The sequence below is a fragment of the Furipterus horrens genome, unplaced genomic scaffold (genome assembly GCF_987537825.1).
Source record: "Furipterus horrens unplaced genomic scaffold, mFurHor1.1.pri manual_scaffold_3, whole genome shotgun sequence".
In the NCBI taxonomy this organism is placed as follows: domain Eukaryota; kingdom Metazoa; phylum Chordata; class Mammalia; order Chiroptera; family Furipteridae; genus Furipterus; species Furipterus horrens.
Genome location: NW_028327173.1, coordinates 177,503,312 through 177,514,986, shown reverse-complemented (window position 1 = coordinate 177,514,986; position 11,675 = coordinate 177,503,312).

The following is an 11,675-nucleotide window of genomic DNA, read 5'->3' as shown; positions in this document are numbered from 1 at the left end:
CGGCTTCTGGGGAGGTGCGTGTAAATGGGTGAGGCTATGGGGCGGGGAAGTTGTTGAAGGATCTGGAGTAACTTCCAGCCCGTTCTCTCCGGCTTTGGGGCTACTCAATCCGCGGAGTTTGCAGTGGGGAGCCGGAGAGGGATGAGCCGGACGGGCGCTCACTCTTCCAAGCCCGCCGCCCCTGCGGAGCTGCGGCGAAACAACTCCCGTCCCCGCCGCACCTATCCCGCGCTCCGGGCCTGCGACCCCGCCACGTACAAGACTCCTGAAAATGCTTTTCCTCAGCTGTATCTCATTTAACGTTTGTCCTACCGAGGGCGAGTGGGGCGGGGGGTGGTTACCCGAGTCTCTTAAACATGGAGCACATCAGGGGAAAAAATCGAAAAGGAGAAGTTAAAATGTGACTTAAGTTTAACTAGGCTTTGCCCTTTTAAGGCTCGAGACGGTGGACAGGTAGTCCTCTTCTATAAAGACAGCCTCATTCACCCCACCCAGGAAAATTGGAGGTAAATGTGATTAACACGTGTCGGGCGGCAGCAAGCACGCCTGGGGAAGAGTTAGGCTGGAAGAGTGAAAAGGACTGAAAAAGCACATTTCAATGCAATATACAGGTCATGTGCCATAGAAATATACAACTGAAACCTATATAATCTTATTGATCGATGTCGCCCCAATACATTCAATTTAAAAAAAATTTTTAAAGCAGATTCCTAAACTTGTGAGAGGAGTTGTAATAGGGCCAAAACCACGCTGCAGTGGCGTCCTGAAGCTCCTCCTCCTCCTCCTCCTCCTCCGCCTCCGCCGCCGCCGCCGCCGCCGCCGCCGCCGCCGCCGCCGCTCTCGCCCCGGGACCCCGCAGGGCGGATGCAGAAAGGATAGACCTGCGGGCACCCCAGAGCGGGTGGCTCGTTCTCTCCACTCGGGTCCAGCACTAATGATTTTCAGCAGATTTGTTCTAAGAGGAACGCAGGTAGTGTAACTCATCAGCACGCGGAGCAAATTAACTTTTTAAACAAGTGATTGGTACAGCGGGTCAGGTGTGCAGCAGATGGGCGTTTTCAGGGATATAATTCTATGCTTATTCTGTTTGCAAGGGTTTGCCATAATCTAAACTGTAAAAAGTGGTATGCACTGAACATAGCTGCTGCTATATACAATTGTGAGGGTCCTTGTCACTAAAGATGTTAAGGAAAAACAACCCCTTTCTATAGAGAAGTTCAACTTATACTGATTCAAAAGTAATAATAAATTTTTTGTTACAATATTATTCTAAGTATCTTACATGTATTTATTAACTCATTTATATAAAAACTCGCTTGTAGGTTTTTATAGACATACTGACATTTATGTACATGTAGACATAAAAACTTATTTATTTCAGCCTTGTTTATAATAGGAAAAATGATTTCCAGCCACCTAAGTATCAACACAGGAATGACTAAATACACTATGACACACAAATACTATAGAATAATAACGTTCATTGTTATTGTTTAAAATATTGAAATAGATATATAGGTGCTCTTCCAGTTACTCTAGCTGTATTGCAAATTCCCCCCAGCAACATAGTGGTATAAAAGAATCATTTATTATGCTCACAGATTCTGTGGGTCAGGAATACAGATAGCATAGCAGGGATGACTTTTCTTTGCCCCATTATGCATAGGGCCTTAGCTGGAACATTTGAAGGCTGAGAAGGGAAGTCATCTGAAAATTTTCCACTCTCATATTGGTGGTGGATGCTGGCTGGAGGCTGCAGACTGGAGACCTCAGTTCCATTCCATGTGGACCTCTTCATGCTGTCTCAGTATAGACTGGTTTGGGCTTCCTCACAGCATAATGGCTGGGTTCCAAGAATGAGAGTGGGGTGGAGGGATTACTTTTTATGAAGTAACTTAGAAGTCATACAGTATCAGTTCAATTTTGTTGCATTCTATTTATCCACGCAATTACAAAGCCTCACTCAAGTTTAAGAGGAGAAGAAATAGACCCTAACTGGATGGGAGAGAAACAAAGTTCTTAAAGAGCATGTGAGACCAGAAATAATTGCTGTGGCCATTTTTGGAAAATAGAAGTTTGCCCAGGTACTTACATTGAAAGACCTCTTAAACACCTTTAAGGGGGTAAAATAAATGAGATGCATAAGTGCAATGTGATGTCATTTAGGGTTTATAAAAAATACAAAACAAACCCATATTTCCAAATGTTCATACATTGTTTAAAGATACAAAATTCTCAAACAACATGGCTTCTAAATGTAACCTGAGTGTTCAGCAAAAGAAACAATCTATTCAAGTCATGCAGGAAAAACTGATCAAGGTGGCCCCACACAACTCCTTAAGACATGTTTAAGGTTAGTTGTTACTTAGAGAAATGTCTGTTATTCACTGTGGAATATAACCTCGTTAGAAAAATGTGACTTTATTGTAATGAATGAGTGGTAGCAAGTCTTCATGTTCTTTCCATATTGTAACTTGGAATGGAGCTTTCTCACACTAAGGAGCTGACCTGATGTCACAATGTTATTTTCAGAAAGATGAGAGTTATGAAGACCTTGAGGTCAGGGTCTGAGTCATCTTCACTTTGTATTCACATCTTAACTTATTAAGTGTTTTTTTTTTGTTTGTATTTTTTACTGAATTATTCTATTCTCTCATTCATCAGTCCAGGATGTTTATAATTAACCAAAGTAAATTCTGGCCTCCTTACTAATTAATAAGCTGATAGGAGTTCTGATATCTAAGTTCCAGTGACTCCACTTTATATCCCCGTATTAATCCCATTAATGAACTTCTGAGTCAAATGACTTCTCTAAGAAATCTGTACTTATGAAATCTTTTTTACTCATGTTTATGAGTTGTCGTCGGCAGCCGTCTGTCTCGAGAGACGATGGTGTAGCTTCTTAAGAGTCTATCTGCACCGCTGAGAATGGCTGTGCAGTCCGACTCGGGAGTGACACGGTATCTGTCTCCTCCCGTGTTGAATCGACATCTTGCGATGACGTTGGAGTGTCCTCTCCAGTGGAGCTGAAGCTACAGAGCCTGGGCAGGGTGATATGGAGGGTCTGCTGTTGCCCATGCAGCAGACCCCCCCTCTCTTCGCAGCTGAAGGGTCCAAGGGAAAGACGGAGTCAGTACAGCTTGGCTTCAGGTGCGCCGCAGGAGTTGCCGGTGTTGACTACAACGTCAAACCGCCTTAGGGACTCCGGCTCCGGATTTTCTGTCGGGGTTTACTCCCTTAGCCTTTCCCCTGAAGAGGTATGCCGCAAGGCAGCGGAGGTTTTTTGGGGTCAGAGTTTTCCTTCTCTGATGTGCCCTGACTGGAAGATCGAACCAGCGACACTTAGCTCGCAGGCCGACGCTCAATCCACTGCTGTTTATGAGTAATATACTGATATGATAGTAACATTATTTTAGGAATAGAAATAAGATTAGTTCACTCATGATTTAGGTTTATTTGCCTATTATGAAACTCTGAAAAGACAATCATCTCTCATGAGCAGTGACTTCATAAGAATTAATGGTCTCAGATCAGGTAAAGTGTAACCAGTGATATTCTTCTATCTGGATAATTGGTATATCCATTGCTTTGTAATATCCTATGATGTCATAGCCACTTTTTTTTACTGTTGTCTTTGTTCTTTTTTTGAACATCAAAAGGACACACCTTAATTTTTTTTGGAAGAAATAACTCCTCACCCTGACTGATGTGGCTCAGTTGGTTGGTTGTCGTCCCACAAGGGGACAGTTTGCAGGTTCGATTCCTGGTCAGGCACATGCCTAGGTTACAGGTTTGGTCCCTGGCGCACATACTAGAGGCAACTGATTGATGTCTTTTTTCTCACATTGATGTTTCTCTCCCACTGTTTCTCCCTCCCTTCCCCCTCTCTTATAGAAAAAAAGAAATAACTCCTCATTAAATCAATCAAAATAACCAATAGCAATTTCACAAACAAAATCCTAAAGCAACTTCCTAAAGTTAGCTTGGAAGGAGAAAATTCCCTTCCTAATTCTTTCTAACAGTTAAACATTTTTCTTTTATTGTCTAGGTTTAGAGGGGAAACATAGTTGTGTACCGGCCTGAAAGGTAACCATAGGAATGAAGACATTAATAAAGGAGAGATGTTTTACGTTCCCTTGACTCAGCAGGATGGCATGTCTCATAGGCACACATACTGAATAATTTAAATATTTGTGTAGTTTTATTTTACATGCCATGTGATTGTTACTAATCCTATCTGTTATATATAAAGCCTTGAATATGAGTCCCCTTAACTTCATTTTATCCTAAATGAAAGAAAGAGCATACATCAAATTTGAGGGCCATAAAATTTTATCAAAGACTGAATTTTAGTATATGGTTTTACTGCCTGTAATCCTGGAACACTGTGAGAGTCCCAGGTAAAGTGCTTTAATTAACAATATGGTTCTTCTCTTTGAATTTTGGGGTGTGACAGTCTGTTCTTGTTAACTCTCTTTTGAGAACAGTGATCGGCAGTCCCAATTACATGCCCAGATTTTGTGTGTAGAACTGAGGCATCTGGAGAATATGAGGAACCAGAGAGAACTTTGTTCAAATGGTCCTCATTTCCATTACTTAAAAAAAAATTTATTATTTATCTTGTTTTTAATTTATTCATTGGTCAGTGATAAGCATGCTCAGAATGTTCTTGCCCAGATTTCCTATTGGCTTAGTGTCTTCTTCCCTTTTCCCTGCTGTATACAAAGCTAATTCTTCCCTTTCTGAATTCTAGTTTGAATTTTGCAATTTAGTTTTTGTCAATATTGTATAGCCCATCATGAAGAGATGGAGAGATAGGTGAGGAGGCTTCCTAGCACACCTAAGTTTTACTTTCTCTTTAAGGTTTTGTTAACTATTTTCTACTTAAGTTAATTTTATCTTATTAGAAGCTGTGGGCAATTCCCATCAGGGAAAGATTTGCTTAGGCTTTAAATCATCTGTCACTTCAGAGACTAGGCAGGAAGGAGTCTCTTTCTGTCATCGGAAGACAGCCCTGTTTTTCACTTCCTTGCTTTGCTGATTTGTGTACTGTAGGTTTTTCCAGTATCTTCAATGAGGAGAAACAGAGATAATGATACACATAGTCACTTTGTTTCTCATTCTATATGAAGGCATTAAGAAAAATACTCAGAATTTTGTCAGCCTGCCAGTATTGCTTTGGGTATATGGGGACCTGGGTAAGAACTGCTCTTTGCTGTCCCCGTAGTTCTAGTTCCAGTATGTTTATTTTCCTCATGGCAACCAATTATTTAATAGTCAGTGCATTCTGTTAATTTTCCTTTTGTTGTTTGGTTATTTTTGTTTACTTTTTGGTTCAAAAATATTTTTTTGCTAATTTTTTTGAAAAAAAAAATCTAATTGCTATGTCAGGCCCTCAAACTAACCTGGAACCTATTTCTTAGTGCCCTTTCTAATTGATTATAAAGAAGTTATTTTGTAACCCTGGGTTGAGATTGCAATTCATTCCTTTTTTTTTAATAATTAGTATATTTAATATTATTGGAAGACAGGTAAAGACGATCAAACTCTTTTTTTTTTTTTTCAATCCAGCCGCAATTTGTGAGCATACAGGTTTTGTCAATATCTTAGGACAGCTGCCTGCCTTCAATGTTAGCAGCTTCTCATCCTCGATGAGTCTTTTTTTGTTTTCCCTCTTTTTTTTTCTTAATTTATTTTTTAAATTGTTTTTCTATTACAGCTGTCCCACTTTTTTCCCCATTGCTTCCCCTCATTCTGCCCACCCCTTCTCCCACAGTCAATCCCCATCATTTCCATTACTTTTAACCTCATACTTACTTTCATAACAGGCTGATTTTCATATCTTCACCAGGGCTTGTGAGTGGTACTGGAGAGAATCATATTCCTGCATGGTTAAAGCCATTGAAAATTCTTGGTCTCCAACTTAGCTATGTCATTGCTGTTGGGACTCTGGAATTATTTTATCTATCTTCCAGGCGAGCTTCATCCCACAGTGACTATTCTAGACCACTACATGCTTCACACTCTCCCTCTCAGCAGATGATCCTGTCTTCGTATCACTAAGAAAAATTAGCTATTCCATAGGTACACTCTCAACTCTCACTCCTTTCCCATACTTATAATTGCATCTATATCTGAACTTACACTTACCTCCTCCCCTCCAGCCTTAGAAGGGGATAGATGGCCTGATTCTTCAAGACTAGGGCTTCCCTCTGCCTGTAGGCTTGATGCCATCTCTTTCAGTTTCCTTTGGGACCTATCCCATCATTGTTTCTCTCTTGAATTTTCAACAGTACCTTTGCTAGCTACTGCCTCAGAGTATATAAACATATTCCATCTGGAAACTTCTGCTACCACACTTTCTCCCTCTCCTTTTCATCACAGTGAAACTGCTAAGCTATAGTAGGTAGCCACTGTCTCCACTCAGGTGAAAGTTCACTCTTCAACCAACCTGTTGGCTTCCACCTCAGCCCTTCAACTAACACCACTCTGGCAAAAGCCACTTATTCTGTCCCAAAGGGCAGACCCATTAGACTTTTCAACTCTCGTGTCACTTTATTCTCCCTTGGCACTTGATGCTGCTCTGCCCTTTTGGAAATTCTTCCATTGGCTTTTGTCATACCACTCTCTTTTGCCCTCCTTCTCTGAATATTTCTTCTCAGTTTTTCATGGTAACTATAATCATAATAGTAGTAGCAAGCATTTAATGTGGGCCTATCATGCATTAATATGTTATAAGCAATATTTAATTACTTCTCATAATAATCCTATAAAGTATACAGTATGAATTTGTGGTTAGAAGCCGGCCCAGAATTGGGTCACCAGCCTATTCCTGAGGCAATCACTGGAACCGGCTGGTTTTACTCTTATCAATGATGTGTATTTTAGACTGACAGTAAGGTGAGCTGCTTCTGATATATATGTATATATAAGGCTGAGAGTAAAGTAATGTCTATAGTAAAATCGTCACTTATTAGCTTTGTGTTCTTGGACAACTTCATGTCTCTGGGCTTCAGGTTCCTTTTATTGAATGTGGATACTATTACATGCTTCATAAGATTTTAGAATAGTTAAATGAATTAATAAATGAAAGTGTTTAGTACAAAGTGCATAGTAAGTCTTTTATAAATGTTAGCCAGTTGCTCATCTCATCCTTCCATCCTCAGCATTTCTGCCCCTGCTGTCCTCATAAAATGCAAAATGACGATGTCTGTTTCCTGCTTAAACATCTTCAGTGATGCCCCCATTGTCTAATAAAATCTAAACTTTGGTTAGGGTGTTTTGGCCATAAATAACAGAAAAACCAACAAATGCAATCTAACTTTAAAAAATAACAATAAGGGAGTGAATTAGATCATGTAAAACACTACCAGAGGCAGTGTGAAGTTCAGGGTTAGTTGGTTCAATGATAGTATTGAAAATCTAGTTTTTTTTTTCTCTCCCACTATTTTCAGAGTCAGCTCCATCCTAAAACTGGTTTCCCTCATAGTTATAATATGGTTGCCATAAACATTTGGAGCTATGTGTTTCTCTCTTTAAAAAAAAAAAAGATTTTATTTATATAATTTTTTAGAGACGGTAAAGGGAGGGAGAAAGAAAGGGACAGAAACATCAGTGGGAGACCTGGCTGCCCGCAACTTAGGCATGTGTCCTGACCAGAATCAAATCAGTGACCTTTCAGTTTGGGGGATGACACCCAACCCCTCAGCCACACCAATCAGGGCAGGGCTATATGCTTCTTGATTCATGCTCAGTGAGAGGAAGGGAGAGGCTTTCAGTGACTTACATGAGTTACTTTCCCAGAAACATCTAGTAAACCTCTCTCAGTGTCTCATTGGTCAGAATTAGTCATATGTTATTCCTGACTAAATCTCTAGAAAGAGACTAAGTGTACCCCCATTTAGGCTACCTGGGGCTGAGCATGGGTGAGCTTCTTTGGAGGTATATGGGTGTGTGGGGAAGAGATATATACTAAATAACATTAACTTTCTGTTAAAAAGAATGGGAGTAGATTCTGGGAAGACCACATTTTATGTTCACTGAATAAACAAGTTCCTCTTGATGATCTTACCTTGAGGCACAAGTTATTTTTGCCATTCACAACTCTAATTCAAGTATTCAATTAATGATTATTGTATATATGAGTGAATGAACTATGAACCAAATTAGTACTTGTAGTTCCCAGAATGTACAAGATGATTTCTGGTCTCTGTGTTTGTGCTCATGCTGCTACTGCTCCTTGAAATTATTACCCCCACCATGCCTAACCTCTCTCTCTCTCTCTCTCTCTCTCTTACACACAAACACCCCTTCTCACCACTAATCTGTGGTTTCTTCTAGGATGGAAGCCTTTTAAGAGTGAAAATGATGTCTTTTTTCCTTTTTTAACTGGTAGATGCATAATACATCATTCTGAATGTATGACTCCCAAGATTGACTTTGCTCTACACCTTTTCAGATAGTAGCTCTCTCTCTTGGTGTAAATGCCTTAAAACAAGTTTATTTATATAGAAATTCTTATTACTAGAAGTGATAGTATCTTCTAGAGTCTTAAGGGTCTAGTCCTGTCTTTTAGGGTCTTTTGCTTAAGATTCTTTTGCTTAAAGTAGTCCTGTAGAGATGCACTTTTTATTATTAAAATGAACACTTGGAGGCATCGTGTTCAATGATAACACCACAGTCTACATACAGATGATGGACTGGATTTTCTGGGCTGTAAGTCACCACATCCCAAAAGAAATGCATTAGTGAAGAGACAATTTCATTGTCGTGGGGACTGAGTCTGTAAAACCATTCCAGGAAAGGTAAGTAAGTGATTTTGTAGACTTTGATAACATGTTAAAGCACAAACTGTGTGAAAGAAAATGCTTGTTTTATTTTTTCCTGAATGAGAAAATATAGAAACAATCAAGACATTAAAAAGCTAGGTTTAGAAAGCACAAAGAGAACATAATGCTAAGAATAATGCTGCAGTGTTCATTGCTAGTGTAGAGCTCTCTAGTCCTAATGTATTTTGATTTGTTTCTCAATATGTATACAAAACTCTAAAACCTTAAATCCAACCATAATAGAGAAATAAAAAGAATATGGTAACCAAGATATGTGTAATGTTATATTTATAAACTGTAATGGAAGACTGTGAGTAATCTATAAATTTACAGCTGCTTCTCAAAGTTCCCATAGGATAAACCTTTGAAGTTCTGGGATTGGCTAATGGTTCCTTTGATCTTTGTAGTCTTTTTGCACCTCAGGGAGATTCGGAAGAGGGCAATTTTACTTATCACTATTCCTATTGTTAAGCAAAAGAAAAAGCAACTTCCTAGATCTATTGAGATAGGTGGTGCGGGTGAGGAATTTTCCCAGACTAGCTGTCTGAACTGCTGCTTTTGGTGTATTTTAAGAGGTAATTCTGCCCAAAGTAGCCTCTCCCCAATCCACTGCAACTAACTACAGTTAGTTAGTTGCCTGTAGCCTATCCTTTAGTTTTTTAAAATGTCATTTTTTTTGTACTAGGCATAATAAAATGCATTAATTTATTTTCAAAAACATTTTAAAAAATACTCTTTCATAGTCTTCTCTTGAGAAATATGAAAAACTCTAAACATAAGGATATTTAAGAAGCCAAATTCAAGATGGTATAGTTTCTAGTAGTATTGTTCTAGATTATAGTCTTCTAGTAACATCTGCATTAAAGGTCATTGCATTATTAAATCTATTCAGTATAAAGCATTTGAAAATATATATGTGCTCTCTGAAAAAATATTCATGCCTATCCTTTAGTCTTAAAACAATTTTTGAGACAACTGCTTATACATAGAGGAATTAATTTTAGTATAAAGAGTTTTTGATAATGCTTCATGTTTTAACAAAAGTATGACATACTTATTTTGAAGAGAAATACTGAAAAGTTTAAGGAAGAAATGACCCTCAGAAATAATCAAAATATATTTTTGATGTATTTCCTTTCACTATCTTTATTATGTAAATATATAATATGTACATTTCTTTTTATGTGGGAGATAGCTTATTTTGTATATGTAGATTGTGTACTTTAAAAACTTTACCATTATATATATTTTTAATTGTATTTTTATTGCTTTTCTATTACACTTGTCCCACTTTTTTCCTCATTGCTACCCCCCACCCAGCTGACCCCTTCTCCCACAGCCATCCCCACCCTGTTGTCTGTATTCATGGGTTATATGTTATTATTAATAATAACATAATATTATTATTTTTACCATGCCTTTAAAGTTTTTATAGCTCTTTTATAAATTATAATTTATTCACTCCCTATTGTTAAATGAAGATGTCATAATTTTTTAAGGATTACAAGCAATTGGTCAATAATTCAGGATTATTTTCCATGAGGGGCTTGAAAAAAATAATATGAAAAATCTCTTGACATTTATACACACGTACACATATATCTGTGAATTGAAAACAAAATTTAGGACCTCAGTGCTGAATGAAGCACTCACAGCATCCCAGGACCACCACCATCAAAATGTGTATATCTTTATTTTGATATGCATTTGCATCAGAGTACCTCTTTAAAGAAAGTTGGGGGAAGTTAAATTTAATTAAACTATCTCACATATTCAACCATATATTTATTCATTAAATAAACCTCTGTTGCTCCCCTGTTAGGCATTGTAAGTACCAAGGTGAACAGGGTCTACTTAGCCCTTTCCCTCCTAGAGCCTACAGTCCAGATGAGGACAATTAAACCAGAGAATTTAATAACAGACAGAAAGGGCTATGATAGGGAAAGAATGATTATAATGGCTGCACATGGTGGTGGCAGCTAAGTTTCCCCAGTGAAGGCAGTATTTAAACAGAGACTTGAAAAGTAAGCAGAAGTTGGAGACAGGGAGGGTCCAACAACAGAGTTGCTTCTGAACCTTTCAACCAACCTAACTCGCATTCAGCATTAAATAGGTAGCTGTTGCTCTTTTGTATCACCTGTTTTTTTCTTCTTCCAAAGAATAAAGTTTTGGGAGAAAAAGTATCCATCCTAAGAACATTTCCTACTTTTTTTTGTGACCTAGGGCCCCTCCACTTTTCTACAGTCGCTCAGCTGGGTGCTTTATTCTGAGCTAGTTGCTGAAGTCCTAGTTTTCTTTACAAAAGTTTTCTGAGCTTGCATAGAAAGTCCACAAAAAAGTCCTGATTTCTGTAAAGAGGGCAGCACCTGGATTCTGCTGATGTTAGAAACATGGGGACTTCCCCTATTAGTAATTTATATTCAACATAAAAAATGTGAAAAATACAGACAAGTGAAAAGGAGAGAGAAAAGCTATCATAGTGCCCCCCCAAATGACAACCACTATAATATTTTGTGACATTTCATTTTGTCCAGATTTTAAAATATTTAAAATTGTAACATAGAAAAATGTTATGTTATCTTAAATATTACATTAAATTTTTAATAGCTGTGAAAGACTTCACAATATGATTGTATTCCAATCTAATTCAACACATGGCCATATTTAGGTTGTTACTGATGTTCGTGCTGTAAATTATGCTATGATGAGCAGTTTTGGCACAAAATTCTTTGGGTACTTAGGATTGCATTCTTGAGATAAATTCCTAGAAGTAAACTTAATAATCCTTTTTAAAAGTCTTTTAATATATACTGCCAATTTGATTTACAAAAAGATGTACCAAGTTTA